This window comes from Zalophus californianus, chromosome 6, assembly GCF_009762305.2.
Source record: "Zalophus californianus isolate mZalCal1 chromosome 6, mZalCal1.pri.v2, whole genome shotgun sequence".
Taxonomy (NCBI): domain Eukaryota; kingdom Metazoa; phylum Chordata; class Mammalia; order Carnivora; family Otariidae; genus Zalophus; species Zalophus californianus.
The window spans coordinates 73,711,811-73,726,976 of NC_045600.1; the positions used below are offsets into that span (position 1 = coordinate 73,711,811).

General features: G+C 42.3%; 1 long non-coding RNA gene and 1 pseudogene across 1 annotated transcript; both read right to left on the reverse strand.

Moving 5' to 3' along the window:
• Nucleotides 1-762: 762 nt before the first annotated feature.
• Nucleotides 763-1,254, reverse strand: LOC118357037 (annotated as a pseudogene).
• A 5,861-nt stretch (nucleotides 1,255-7,115) lies between these two features.
• Nucleotides 7,116-11,672, reverse strand: LOC113910055. Its single transcript, XR_004820113.1, has 3 exons — nucleotides 11,394-11,672; nucleotides 9,052-9,138; nucleotides 7,116-7,401 (listed from the first exon to the last, which is right to left on the reverse strand). It is a non-coding gene; the product is annotated as an uncharacterized LOC113910055 (long non-coding RNA).
• Between the last annotated feature and the right edge of the window lie 3,494 nt (nucleotides 11,673-15,166).

The window sequence follows — 15,166 nt, forward strand, 5'->3', positions numbered from 1 at the left end:
TTCCCCATTTAGCAAACAGAATTCTCATGGACGTTACTTACTTGTGTCTTCAACAGTTCCTTCTGCAATTTACTTCCTCTTTCCTCCGACAAAATTTAAGTCTTGAGACCATTCTTGAAGGTTACATTTTAAAGTCCCATATCCCACTCTATATGTCTGCCTAGTGAAAATGATTTTTATCAGATAACCTCATTTCTGCCATTATCTTCTACTTGATTTATTATTCCTCAAGAAACATAATGCCTTAACCTATCTAAAATGCATGCATTTCCTTAGAGACTTGTTTAAGGGATGAGTCCAATGACACACACCTTAAACTTACACTCTGCACACATCGTATCCAAGCATAATCTGTATCACTCCTCCAATCATACAACCCGTAACATATATAAATGTCACACATGTTGGAATGACATACTCTATTTAGGGAAGGGAAGACCGTTCAGCTTGGGTCAGTATAAGGAGAGTCACTATCAGGAACGTCCTTGGTTCAGTAAAACAGAGAAACCGTATGAGCTTAATCTTAACAAACTATAAGAGCAAGTCAGATAAATGAGGGCACAAGGGTATCCTGGGCACAGAAACCGTGCAGGTGGTTTTGATAGGAAGAAAGCATGGGATGACGCATAACTCTAAGTAATTGGAAAACATTGGCACATAAATGCAAAGGAAGGAGTAGCAAGGGCTGTTGACGTAGGCAGGGGCTCCCACTTGGGAAGTGCTGGACACGCTACTCGAAACCTGGGGGTGTGGGTAGACTTTCTATTTTTTGATGTCTAACAGCTGGATGTCCTCTATGCCATCGACATACCCGTTTGCACCACAGTGGAATTCAATATAGCTGTAGCTGCTGTGCTCCCTGTAGCTCTTTTGGTTACCCTCCCTGGTAGCACTTGAGTATTTTGAAGGGATGCTGGGCCCATATATATACATTTCTGTAAACGGTCTCTCCACTTCCTGAGGCAAATATGCTCGATTTTGTGCCAAAAGGTATAAGATGAAGATGTGATAGTTCCTGTCTTGTGGAGCTTCTCTCTCCCTCATGAGATCATTGCATTTGTAGTCGCTCAATTTCCAGCTTGTGCTCAGGTAGTGCTGTTTCATGAATTCCCTCAGGAGAGGTTCTGGCTGTGTACAAGCAGCCCGCCTAGGGAAAACAGCAGGGCCAAAGAGAGGGCCTAGGCCCTTTAGAGGGGATGCCATCTCAGTCGCCAGAGCCACCTGCGGGCCCACAGGGAAGAGAGAGGAAAGCATTATCTCAGCACTGCCTTAAGAGTTGACCTGCACCTTTAAAATACCTTTCTTGCCAAAGTAGGCCCTCGGGCCCAACTTTACCATTTTGTTCCCAGGCTTGAAGAGGATAAATCTCATTAGGTAGAAACTTTACAAGAACTGAAAATATGCCAGGACCTGACTGAGACTAACACAAGATGGTCAAAAATAGGTGAAGTTTATTTTGAGAATTTCAAGCACCTGCCGTCTGCCCTCTCTTCTACCCAAACTGAGGAACCCATCATCCTCTAGCTAACTCTGTTTGTTTGACAGTCCAGATCAGTTCACTGAAGAGCATGGTTCTAAAAGAAAATGGTATTTTAAGCTTTATGACTGTGAAGTGGAAAGGGTTGTCACCCTCTAAGGGAATGAGGAAGTTAGGTGAAGACTTGGGTGATACTTTCCAAGCAAGAAGGCTTTGGTTCCCTCAAACCCCAGGCTACAGTTGCAATGATTCTGCAAAATGGTGTTTTTTCTAATCCCCGATTTCCTTAGTACACTTCCCCAAAGCCTGTGTGAAACCTGTTATCACTTCTGACCCACCCACATACTCTCAGCGGCCATTTACTTCATTATCATCGTTATAAAACCATCTTGATTTGTTGTTCAGAATGCAATCATATAGGAAACTCCAGTTTGGAAAGATTGTTCTCATCAATCAAGTAACAGATTTGAACTACCCTCACAGGAGCTACTCTGGTCAAAATTAGGGCATAGAGTTCTTTGGAAAAGTCTCCCCTTTAAACCAGCTCTCCAGGGGCGCCTGGTGGTTCAGTCATTAAGCGTCTGCCTTCGGCTCACGTCATGATCCCATGGTCCTGGGTTCGAGCCCCGCCATCGGGCTCCCCTTGCTCGGCGGAGAGCCTGCTTTTCCCTCTCCCACTACCCCCTGCTTGTGTTCCTGCTCTCGCTGTCTCTTCTGTCAAAAACTAAATAAAAAATCTTTTTAAACAAGCTCTCCGTCCTCATTCACTGCTAGGAGTACAGCTGGTCCTCTGGAATCTCTAACCTCTTCTCAACTCTCTGAGCACTGTGTCACAAATGGGGTTAAAGATAGCTGCCTCAGTGTCCACGATAGCCAAACTGTGGAAAGAGCCAAGATGTCCATCGACAGATGAATGGATGAAGAAGACGTGGTATGTATACACAATGGAATATTATGCAGCCATCAAAAGGAATGAGATCTTGCCATTTGCAACGACATGGATGGAACTGGAGGGTGTTATGCTGAGTGAAATAAGACAATCAGAGAAAGACATGTATCATATGACCTCGCTGATATGAGGACTTTTTAACCTCAGGAAACAAACTGAGGGTTGCTGGAGTGGTGGGGCGTGGGAGGGATGGGGTGGCTGGATGTTAGACATTGGGGAGGGTCTGTGCTATGGTGAGCACGGTGAATTGCGCAAGACTGTTGAATCACAGATCTGTACTTCTGAAACAAATAATGCAATATATATTAAGAAAAAAAAAAGAAGAGGAAGATAGCAGGAAGGAAGAATGAAGGGGAGTAAGTCGGAGGGGGAGACGAACCATGAGAGACGATGGACTCTGAAAAACAAACTGAGGTTTCTAGAGGGGAGGGGGTGGGGGGATGGGTTAGCCTGGTGATGGGTATTAAAGAGGGGCACGTTCTGCGTGGAGCACTGGGTGTTATGCACAAACTATGAATCATGGAACACTACATCAAAAACTAATGATGTAATGTATGGTGATTAACATAACAATTAAAAAATTAAAAAAAAAAAGAATAGCTGCCTCAGAGACCTGGGAGAATCTAATGTGATATGTAAGTGAAAGCACTTCTGAGAATGTTGTAGGGACCCAGGACGGGCCACCCCAGAAGGTGTCCCAGGCATATTGATTATTTTGAATTGAAGCTCCTTGGAAAACAGCCAGTGCAAGGACACTCAGATCCTCTTCTGTCCCTGTAAAAGCAGAAATGGAATCTCTCCTATATATGGTTCCCTCCCTGTGTTAAGAAATAAAAGAAGACATTCTTATCACCAGAGATAGGGCTTTTACTCATTTTTTTAGTATTTTTTAAGTAAGTTCTATGCCCAACATGGGGCTTGAACTCATAACCCTGAGATCAAGAGTCACATGTGCCACTAACTGAGCTGGCCAGGCACCCCGCCACTGATAGGGATTTTAAAGCCAAGAAAGCTGTATAAACAAACTTTCTTGCTTTTTGCTAATCTACTACCTCAGCCCAGATTCTGCTTGGAATTCCTTACTAATTAAAACTCCCAAACATTTGTTTTGTCTGTCCTATCAATTCCTCACAAATCTATTGCCTCGTTGTTTAAAATGTATAAAAACTACCTGCCTCGGTCATTTCTTTGAGATCTCAATTTCATTCTTGGGCCTCTGTGTGCACATAACAAAACTTTGCTCCTTTTCTCCTATTGAATCTGTCTGTGTCACCTTCCATCTTAAACTGGCTAGCAGAATTTTGAAGGATAGAGGAAATTTTTTTCGGCCTCTATCGTGTCAAGTGCTCTATCAGGCACAGAAGACAGAGTAGGCACATTCACATCTGGGCCACCCTATACTGGCCCAAAGGTCCTAACCAGGATAGAAGACCAGGATTCAAGCTGCTTCAAGCATTATGCTTGGGAAGATTGGGGAGGAAGTGGGAGTGGGGGTGGGGGGGTTGAGGGGAGACACAGTATCGCTGGGCTTAATCCTGAGTTGAATTCATGTCTTTGCCTCTTACAAATTCGATCACTTTCCTATCTTAACTCTTTGGTCTAGGAATTCAGTGAGGCCCCTTTCCGGTGTTTCTGGGCCTTTCCCGGCAAGCGTCCTCAGCACCAACCCTAACTCAAACTCACCCTGTTCAGATCCAACACTCAGGTGTCACTGGTCGAGGAAATCAATACGTGGATCTGAAGAGCAGAGAGCCAGGAAGTCTGCAGCCGTGAAGAAAGGAATGGTACAGCACTCCAACTGATTAGAAGCCTGGCAGGGGTGGGGGACAGCCTTCCAATGTGAACCTGTTCCTGTGTCTTCTCATCTAGAACACTTAAGTTCACTCTGAGAATAGCCTGGAGCAAAGGGGACCAATAGCAAAGACTCGCTTCTGGGTACAGAGGAATGATAAGGGCCTGGGGAGGAGTAACATGGGAGAAGGGTAATCTGAGCTTATCAGGGGACAATCAGAAATCTATTTCCCAAATTCACTTCCTGAAAAAACATCTGGGTCCATATCCCCAGATGACTAGGCTATATTCAATGAGAAGTTCAGTGGGAAAAACACCACCACCACCACCGCCTCTGGTGTTGTGAGCTGTGGAATCTTCATCGAGAGGGGAGAGTATGTTGTCAAAGGTGCAATTTATGGATAAAGTGAGATCCTTGAATGTGTTTCCTATCAATGCATTTCTTTAAAGGCTGCTTCTAGCTAAGCCACCTTGGTTGAGTTTCTCACTGGACCACCTTATTATGAGATAGTCAAGAAGGGTAGCAGAGTTTGCACTCCAAATGTTACCTCTTGGGCATAAGGATGATTTTGAGCTGGTGATTTTTTAAGAAACCACAAACACAGGAGAAGCTCTGAAGCCAGAGTGGAAGTTAGGCTTTTTAAAGGAACATTTACATTTATAAAGGAAATTTCCTTTCTAAGTGCGCCTCCCTCTTTAGTACCAGAAAGAGAAAGATAAATCTATAAATCACAAGAAAGTGTTATCAGTAAAAAAAAGAAAAGAAAGAAATTCTTATTAATGGGGAAGGCACTGACTTAAATATGCCTAACAAAACTTGACCATTATTTGCTGGGCTTTTCCTGGTAACCTCCCATAATTGGCCTCCCCACCCGCATTCCAACGTCTTTCTTTTGTCCTTAGCTGAAGATGGTATTCAAGGTGCTGGCTTGAGCCATTTTGGGGCACTTTTCAGTTTTTCTGGATATCTCCAATATACGGGAGATAGATGCTCTTAAACTTTTGTTTGTTTTACTTTTCTCAATCTCTTTTTATTACAGAGGTAATAAAAGCACCTAGAATAACAGTGTTTTACTCCTCTTTGTATTCACAATATCAGAGTGAAAATAAAAAAAAACCAAAAAATGTTGTAAACACGTTTTGTGAACTTTTTACAGAACTCAAAATGTACAAGGGGCAATAAACATGAAAAACGTCAACCGCAGTAGCAATGAAGGAAATAACAATTAAAACAAGATTATGCCCTTTTTTACCTACCAAGTTGCCAAATTGTAAAACAGTATTGCTTTGGACAGCTGATGAAGGTGGCCGATGACCCAGTTCAGGAGGCACAAAGCAGCCCCGTGGTTCCTGCCCCCAGCGGTACATGGGGTGGGACTGGTGTTCAGTCGAACCATAATTTGTATATCCGGTCTCCTGTTAAATGGCAGTTAAAATTTTCTAATCTTTTGCTGTTGCAAATAGTGTGAACAACGTTTGTACCCATGAACAAAAGCCTGTAGGATAAATTTCTAAATTAAAATTGCTAAGGCAAAAAAAAAAAAAGAATTGTATTTTGGTACATATTGATTACACAAGCCAAATCGTGTCCCACTAGAGAACAAAGAACAGGGGTTTCTGGACAGAAAAGAGGAATGCTTTTTTTTTTTTTTTAAGATTTTATTTCTTTATTTAAGAGAGAGAGAGTCAGTCTGAATGGGGGTGAGGGGCAGAGGGAGAAGCATACAAACCACTGAGTAGGGATCCCGACTTGGGCCTCCATCCCAGGACCCAAAGGCAGACCCTTAACTGAATGATCCACCCAGGCGCCCCAAGGGGAAAGCTTTTATACACTGTTTACAAAGAATTTTGATTGGTATTGGTGCCAGAAAACTAATCCTCACCCCAAATTTGTTTAGCTAAATTTGTTTAAACAAATTTAGTTGCTAAGGCAATCACTATGCAAAGGCCAGGAGCTACTGTATTAAGTTGCAGGTGTTCTGCAGTCTTTAGAGTCTTTTTGGCCCGGTCCAAAATTCATGACTCCACCCAGTGAGGATGTGCATAAGGGCCACCTCCTTAATGACCTCCCTGCTCCATTTTAAACCCCCTTGACATAAGTGCCTTTATTTTTATTTTGGAGTAAACTCTACCCCCAATGTGGGGCTCAAACTCATGACCCAAAGATCAAGAGTCACATGCTCTACCAACCGAGCCAGTCAGATACCCCACAAGTGACTTTGTTTTCTTTCACCTTTCACAGGGGGTAGAACCAAATTTTTCTTTTCTGTTTTTTGGTCAGAATGTTTGTTTTATACCCAGAACTTCTCTTCAAAGCATATTAGTAGCAATGCATCTTGGCGTATAGTCTCTTGATTCTCTCTTTGAATGGGAAATATGTCAACAGGATTAGATAGAGAAATATTGGTATTTACAGAAACACATTGGGATTTACAAAAACTCTGGCGCATCTCAAAACCCAGCTCAAGTCAAGCATTCCTTGAATAACAAGGAATCATATGCTGATAGACCGAATGGGGATTGTGTCATGAGCACGCTATGAAGGCGCTCACGTTAGTTGTGTCTTTCCACAATGTCAGCTTTAGTCAATCATAAAGCAAAGTTAAATCACAAGTATAAAACAGGTTCAGGATTCCAAACTTGATGACATTTCACCATGTGATGAAACTTGGCTTCTTATGAGCACACAGAGCAGGATACAAGACAAACCGCAGAACAAAGCAGATAACAGAAGGATGTAGTAAGTTAACGAACCAAACTCGAAGTCAGTCTGTGGGCACACAGTTGAGATAATGCCTTGGTCAGTCTGGGTCAGCTCTGGGCACTCACTTCTTCTTATGTTCCAGCAGGGAAGGAAGGTTCTCTTTGGAGGTCAATGGGGCAGAACTTCGGGGGCAGTTGCCTTTTCAAGTGGTCAGACACAGAGGGGTCAGGTCTGAAGAGTCTGACATTGTGCTGCCAATTCCTCCCCTTTCTGAATCACTCTTAGGCCCCTGTAGACCCTCCGGTTCTGATCCTCATCAGTTCTGGGGTGTCAGCTGACACTGGTCCCAGGGAATATCTCCTAGCTGCAGTACCTTTAACTACTTGTCATGGCTTGACACAGGCCGCTGCTTCACACAGGGTCCCACCTGACAGGAGAGACTCCATTTTGTCCTCTACATTTCACTCCTCATGGCAAAATCTGTAAGGGCCATGCAGGAATCAAATATATCTTAAAGCAGGATCGCAGTACTAGTTTGGTAACATAACAAAAGGCATATTTAGGTTATTTAATCAAGTTTTTAATAGAAATAAAGCCAAATCAATAAAATTCAAACCATATGAGATAAAAATCACATCATATCCAAACAAGATGGGTACATTAAACTGAATCAAGCAAACTCAAGTAAGGATTTAAGTCAAAGGACTCCAACTCAAAGTCACATCTACTAAGAAGTAAATCAAGTCAAAAAGAAAGAAGATAAGTTAATAGGGTGTCTAACATCTTACAAGGACTACCTTTTCCTAATCTGTCTCTTTGACTTAGCAAAAAGTAAGCTACACCCAGGGCCTGTTGAAAACTTCCTTGCTTTTCTATCAATCGTAATTCTCTTCCTAATGATCCGTTGAATCTCTCTATATATCCAGCATCTGTAGGGTGGTTAACTAGATGGTAATTCCATCTTAAGTCCTATAGATCACAGAGCTTTTCAACTGAGGTGGCTGTAAAATGAGTTCCCTGATCATGTTCTTCTATTGCTGGTGCTCCAAAGTGAACTGCCCGTGACTCTAGAGCTCCTAACTGTTGCATGAGCTGAAGGACTAGAGGCAGCCATAGCTATCCCTACTCCTGTATATCTGCGTCTACCATGCTAGTGGCAGATTTCTGTTGATAGCTGTGACGTAATGGTCCCACAGAAGTTTATTTGTATAGTGAAATTAAACGCGGTGGGCTTGTCTGTGTCTGTTGGTGCAGTGTACCTGCATTTGTCTGTCATCTGTTTACATGGGAGGCATCCTTGGAATGCTCTTTTTATTTCCTGCCAAATGACCTTAAGATTTCTTTCAGGGAACCATTTATCTAAGGCATGTGTTCCTATATGTCCTTTCTATGTGTTTCCATAATTGTATGTGGGGTTATTAGTCTTTCTGTTGTTCCTCATTTCTGTGATAGCGATTTCCCTGCTTTTTTCATTTCAATGGTGGTACTTGAGGTCCCTCCCATTTTCTATCCCTCTCTGTTTAATATTATTAGTGGCAATGTGTGTCTCCATCTGTCCTTATCCCTTTTTAATTTTAATTTCAACCCTTCTTTTGTTTTTATTGCCTTAATATTTCTCGTCAGTGCATCAACCTCATTATTGTATTTTGAGACCTCTGTGTTATCTTTTATGTGCTGACACGTGTGTAACATATGTTTCATTCTCTCTGAGGCTATGTCTAATTCTTCCCATTATTCACTTGACCATAGTCTTTGCCATTTATTTTTAAATGGCAGAAAAATTTCTTTCTAAAAAAAAAAAGATTTACTTATATTTGATGGGGGTGCAGATGGAGAGGGAGAGAATCTCAGGCAGACTCCTGGCTAAGCAAAGAACCCCACGCAGGGCTCAATTCCATGACCCTGAGATCATGGCCTGAGTGGAAACCAAGAGTCTGACGCCTAACCAACCAAGCCACCCAGGCACTCCTAAAATCATTTCTTTTCCGTTTTCCTGACCGTAGGGCTATTCCATTTGCTACTGCCCGTGAGTCAATAAAAATATATATGGTGCTTGATTCTCTTTTATTGCTTTTCTTACAGCCAATACTACTGTAATTAATTCTGCATGTTGTGCCCATTGATTCTTACCTTTCTCTCTGCGGATCAGCTTGTCCTGGGGTCTCAATGCTGCAGGGGTTCATTCTGTTTTTCCAGAGATTACGGAGGCCGACCCATCTGTAAACCAGGCATTTGATAGACCTTTAGAGCAGGGTGGGCCCCATTTCCCTAGGTTTCGAATATGGATTTGTCCTTCCCTCAGAATGAACTCCCACAAGTCTGTTTCAGTATTGTGTATCTCCTCGGTGAGGAGTCCTGGTTGTCCCTGGAAAGAGGTGTCCCTTCCTTGGATATACCATTTCCACGTTAGTAATTTCAAATCAATCTGGATACCTGTCAATTCTTCCAGGCTCAGTTTTATCCAATGGAGCAAAGGTATATGACTCTGCACTATTATTTTTTGGTTTCCCATTAGGAGTTCTGTATGTCTTAAAGCTTCATAGAGCAATCATATATGTTTTTCAAATATTGAATATTTAGGTTCTGAATATGGAAACTTTGTCGTCCAAAATGCTACTGGTAGAAAATTAGGCTTGTGTTCTTTCTTTGTCCACAGGAACCGTGTACCATAGTCTCTACTCATTGATATTTCTATTCTTAATGGTTTTCCCGGTGCTGGATCGTTTGAAATGTCTTAATGAAATCCTTTAATGTATTTAAAACCTGTTGTTGTCTGTCTATTCAAAATCTGTGCTTTTCTAGTTATTTCGTATATGGGTTTTAAAATTACACTGAAGCATGGTATGTGCTGTCTCCAAGACCCAAAAAGTCCTATAAGTCTTTATCTTTAGGCAGTCCTATTGCTTGTATTTTATCTATTCCTTTATCTGGTAACTTCCTTCAGAAGACCACTGAATTCCTAGAAATTTGCAATGAGTGTCTGGGTCTGATGTTTTTTTCATTGTTAATAGTCCATCCCTGTTCCCTTAAATGCTGTATTAACTTTTCCTTTTCCTGTCTTCATTGCTCCTTGTCATTATTTGTCATTATTATGTCACCAGTATAGGATATTACTAGAGATTTGTACAATGACTGAGCTCCCTACATGGAGCAACCAGTCTACATCAGATATATGTTTTTGACAAAAATGTGTTCTAATCTTCTGAAGCTCAGCACGAGTGTATTCTCTATCCTCCACTACTTCCACAGGTTTTCCTTGTCCATTACTATAATCTAATCTTTTCTTCCTTGTAATCATAGGTCTGCTGTGATAATCCCCCCACCCAGGGGTTATCATAGTCTCCTGGGACCTCAGGTTGGGGATCCTGGGGTCCTGAGAGTGTTGTTTTTTTAAACTTAAATTATTCATTGATTTGGCCTTCCTTATTACTTTATCAGCTAGCTCTTTGCCCCTTTGCCTGTCCTGGTCTAGCTGCAAGATGGTTTCATCAGTAAGATGGGAACCTCTACAATGGGCGCTCAGGACACTAAGGGCTGTACATTTTTAGGATCCTTCAGATCCATGATGACATTTCCCAGGGTCCTGGTTGTGAGCTTCTTTCTAACTTCTAACCCCATGGGGTACCATGGGTCTTCTATACAAAGTATGGCATCAGGCCTGTCGGCCCTTTTCACCATCCTTTTTAGGCATTTACCTAATAGCCACATCTTTTTTCCTTTTTTGCAACCTAGCAGCTGCTATATACAATTTCTTAACTATGTAGAGCTCTATTTCCCACTTATACCTGTGATATTTGTACAGATTTTTCCACAATTTTTGTTCACATCTTTCTGCCAAGTCATAGATTAATTTGGTCAATAGTGGCATGTATCATTGCAATGTGCCCAATGCTTTCATTTTTCTTAGCCTTCCAAGTGCCTTTCTGAGGCAATCTCCCCTGGTCTCAGCTTTGGCTAGTTCCATCTCATGCCCTGCATGCAGGGGGTAAGCCCTGGATGAGCTTCTGCTGCCAACCTCTCCTTGTACAGAGCCGGTCTCTGTTTCACCTGCCAGTGCCCATAACTTAGGATTTCACTCTCAGTGAGATGCCTGGAAAGTCTATATTCACATAAATTATTCCACAATTTATTATTTTTAGTTCCTTTAGAGTCAATTCAAGACTTTAGGAGTCTTTTCTGATTCTACTAAATTTTCTAACACACGATGAGTCAATGACATGGAATCCTGCCCTCTACACCAACTTCATGAACACGCTATGAAGGCGCTCACACTAGTTGTGTCTTTCCACAATGTCAGTTTTAGTCAATCATAAAGTAAAGTTAAATCACAATTATAAAACAGGTTCAGGATTCCAAATTCGATGACATTTCACCATGTGATCAACTTGGCTTCTTACACAGTACACAGAGCAGGGCAGAAGACAAACCACAGAACAAAGCAGATAGCAGAAAGATGTAGTAAGTTAACGAACCAGACTTGAAGTCAGTCTGTGCACAGTTGAGATAAGGCCTCGGTCAGATCCGGGTCAGCTCTGGGCACTCACTGCTTCTTATGTTCAAGAAGGGAAGGATTTCGGGTCTGTCTGGAGATCAATGAGAAAGAACCTTGGGGGGCAGTTGCCTTTTTAAGTGATCAGACACAGAAGGGTCAGGTCTGAAGAGTCTGACAGTTTGATGCCCAAATCCCCCCCTTTCTAAAGGGATTCAAGTGGTTTTAGGCCCCTGCAGAACTCCTCTGGTTCTGCTCCTTATCAGTTCTGGGGCGTCAGCTGACAGTGGTCCCAGGGAGTATCTCCTAGCTGCGGTACCTTTAACTACCGTGTCATGGCTTGACACAGACCCCTGTTTGAAACAGGGTCCCACTTGACATGAGAGAGTCCATTTTGCTCTCTACAGGTTGTCTCAGATCACACTCCATAAATCCAACTACTCTCTAGTATTTTTGGGCGAAGAAGGAGAGTAAAAAGACAGGAATTCTGGGCACTTGGGTTTGGAGGGCTTGAAAGATGACTCTGAGGGACGCCTGGGTGGCTCAGTTGGTTAAGTGTCTGCTCAAGTCATGGTCCCCGGGTCCTGGGATCAAGTACCACATCGGGCTCCCTGCTCACTGGGGAGCCTGCATCTCCCTCTGCCTGCCACTCCCCCTGCATGTGCGCGTGCTCGCTCTCTCTCGGACAATAAAATAAAATAAAATCTTAAAAAAAAAAAAGAAAGATGGCTCTGAGAAAAATTAAGATGGCCATCACCTGGCCATATATCCATAGCCTTCCCTAAGAAGTTCATGCGATCCACTGAAGACCCAAGAGGCAGCAGGGAGAAGCTAGGAGGGCTGATGTGTGGAGGGGCAGTTTCAGAGAGAGAGCCACAGTTTTCCAAGGCATCCTATTTTACAGTATATTATAGGACTTCAGTGAGGAATTTTGAGAATCATAGGAAGTAATTCATGTGAAGGTAGTTTTTTAAATAATAAAGTGTTAATGTTGATCTAAATTGTTGATAATATCACCATAAGGTGGTTCTACCCCAGTCACTGCCAGTTTTAACCAGTTAATCCAGTGTTTCTGAAATAAGTGTGATATTCTACTTTTGAAGTGGAAGAGAAATTATTGTGAACCCAAAGCATCCAGACATCCATACGTTCAGCTACGAGCTAAGCCACAAGCTCTAAGCTTTCTCTGAAATAAAGCCAGTTAGGAAGCACCGGAAACTGACCGGTAGGAACATGTCCCTTTATATTTGCAGAAATCAACTACCAAAGCGGCCCAGGCAAGTCAGTTAACCACTGCTTCTGAGAGCTCTTTAGTTGGTCTGCTTCCTCGAGTTCTGTCTACCAGCTTCTGTAACAGAAGCTGCTTGGGTTGTGGCTTCTAATTTGAGTTCCTAAAGAGATATCATCCCTTGAATATAAATTTAAAATCATTTGTTAATTATATTCTTTCTTTAAACATTTTCCTTGACTCTAACTCCTTTCTATTAATTCCTTGATATTTCCTTTTGATAACCGTTATTCAGTTTTTCAGTGTTTGGGTACAGCTCTTACTCAAAACCGTATCAGTAATAAATTTCCTCATGCAGATGACGATAATGTCTTAGGGTGTCCTAACCTGGAGTCCATGGGCTTCCAAGGACTCCAGGGATGGAATTTATAGAGTCATGAACTGGTATGGCATGTTAACCTCAAAAAATAAAACTACCAGTTATTTTACCAGCAAAAATGGGCTTATTCAGGAATAGCAGAGAATTGTAATCAGGGACAAGCAAACTACAGCTAAACCATAGGCAAGTCCTTGAACAAAGGAGAGGAGCACTTTTTTCTAGAGGAAAGGAAGAAGTTTGGAAGGCTGTTACAAACACAAAGTGCATTGGAGTAAACTGGAGGTTGGAAATGTAGCTTTGCTTTGGCTGGAGTGTTGAGGAGCAGGGTGGGGAAGCCTATCTTCCTGCTGGGCTAGTAAAGCGGTTTGCCTTGCAAAGTAGTCTTTTTTTTTTTTTTTTTGCAAAGTAGTCCTTTCCTGTTGGACCTGTAATTGGTGTAAGTGGTGGGGCATGAAAGCGCCCCCTGCTGGTATCCACAGCCATTCTAAACCAGGTCTCCTTTTACTATTTAAACTAACATCTTTATTTTCACTAACCTGCCACTGAAATTTAACAATTCCTTCACTCTTGGGGGCACCTGGCTGGCTCAGTCAGAACAGTATGCGACTCTTGATCGCGGGGTGGTGAGTTCGAGCCCCACATTGGGTGTAGATGTGACTTAAATAAACACAACTTAAAAAAAAAGATTTCTTTCTGTTGATGGTCTTTTGGTTGTTTCCCTATCTTGCTACTGTGAACAATGCCGCAGTGAACACAGGGGTTGAGATCTTGATTTCAATTCCTTTGTATAAACACCCAGATGTGGGATTGCTGGTTCCTATGGTAGTTCAGTTTTTTTACAAGATTTATTTATTTATTTTGGGGGAGGGAAGGGGATGAGAGAGAGAGAGAGAGAGAGAGAAAATACTGAACAGACTCCGCTGAGCGGGGAGATCATGACTTGACCTGAAGTCAAGTCAGATCTTAACTGACTGAGCTGCCCAGATCCCCTAGGAGTTCTATGTTTAATTTTTGGAGGAATCTCCATACTGTTTTCCATAATGGCTGCACCAGTTGACATTCCCACCAATAGTGTACCAGGGTTCTCTTTTCTGCATATCCTCACTCTTGTGTTGGTCTCAGCTATTAGATAGTGATGCCATCAACGAGGGATGCCTGCAGGTATGTACACTGCCCGCACTATTTGAGGTCAGCCCCCACAGACATTTTCCCATCCAGAGCCAATCTTGTAGTTGGACTGACCCTTGTGGCTCTTATGATGATTGCAAGATACACCTCAGCAACAACCCTCAGGGAGTTTTGAAAAAAAATGAGGCTAATAAGCCTCATATATTCTGGAAGGTACCTGGCACACCCAAAGCCACACAGCGAGGTCTTGTGTAGAGAAAGAGTGCACACACTTGGGGCTCTGCCTATATTGGAGTCAAAGGCGGGATGCCCAGGATTTTGAGGTTTCACTTTTTATTGGTGAATTTAAAACATAAGCGTGGGAATGAAAGCATGGGAAAGGAAAAGCAGGGTCACACAAATGGTCAGTTACCTAGGGTCACCCAGGGCTAAAGGGGGAATTTCACGGGTGGGATGCCATCGCTCCTTATCTAGCTGTACAGCTAGGAATGTATATATTTGAGATGGATGTCTTTGAAACGGATGTCTTGGCGATCAAAAGCTTATTGTCAGGCACTTAACACTTACACCACTTCTTATCTTTTTTTTTTTTAATGATAGCCATCCTATATCAGATGTGTGGTGATATCTCATTGCAGTTTTGATTTGCATTTCCCTGATGGTTAGTGACGGTGAATGGATAAAGAAGATATGGTATAAACAGACAATGGAATGTTATTCAGACTTGAGAGGAAATCCTGTGATTTTTGACAACACGGATGGACCTGGTGGACATTATGTTGAGTGAAATAAACCAGACACAGAAAGACAGATACTGTATGATCCCACTTATATGTGGAATCTGCAATAGTCAGACTCATAGAAGCAGAATACACTGGTGGTTACTAGGGGCTTGGGAAGTAGCAGGAATGGAGGGAGATGTTGGTCCAATTTCAGTTATGCAACTGAATAAATTCTGGAGATCTGATGTATAGCATAGTGACTGTAAGTATGTTAAAACTCAAAATGGAGTTGCTTCTGC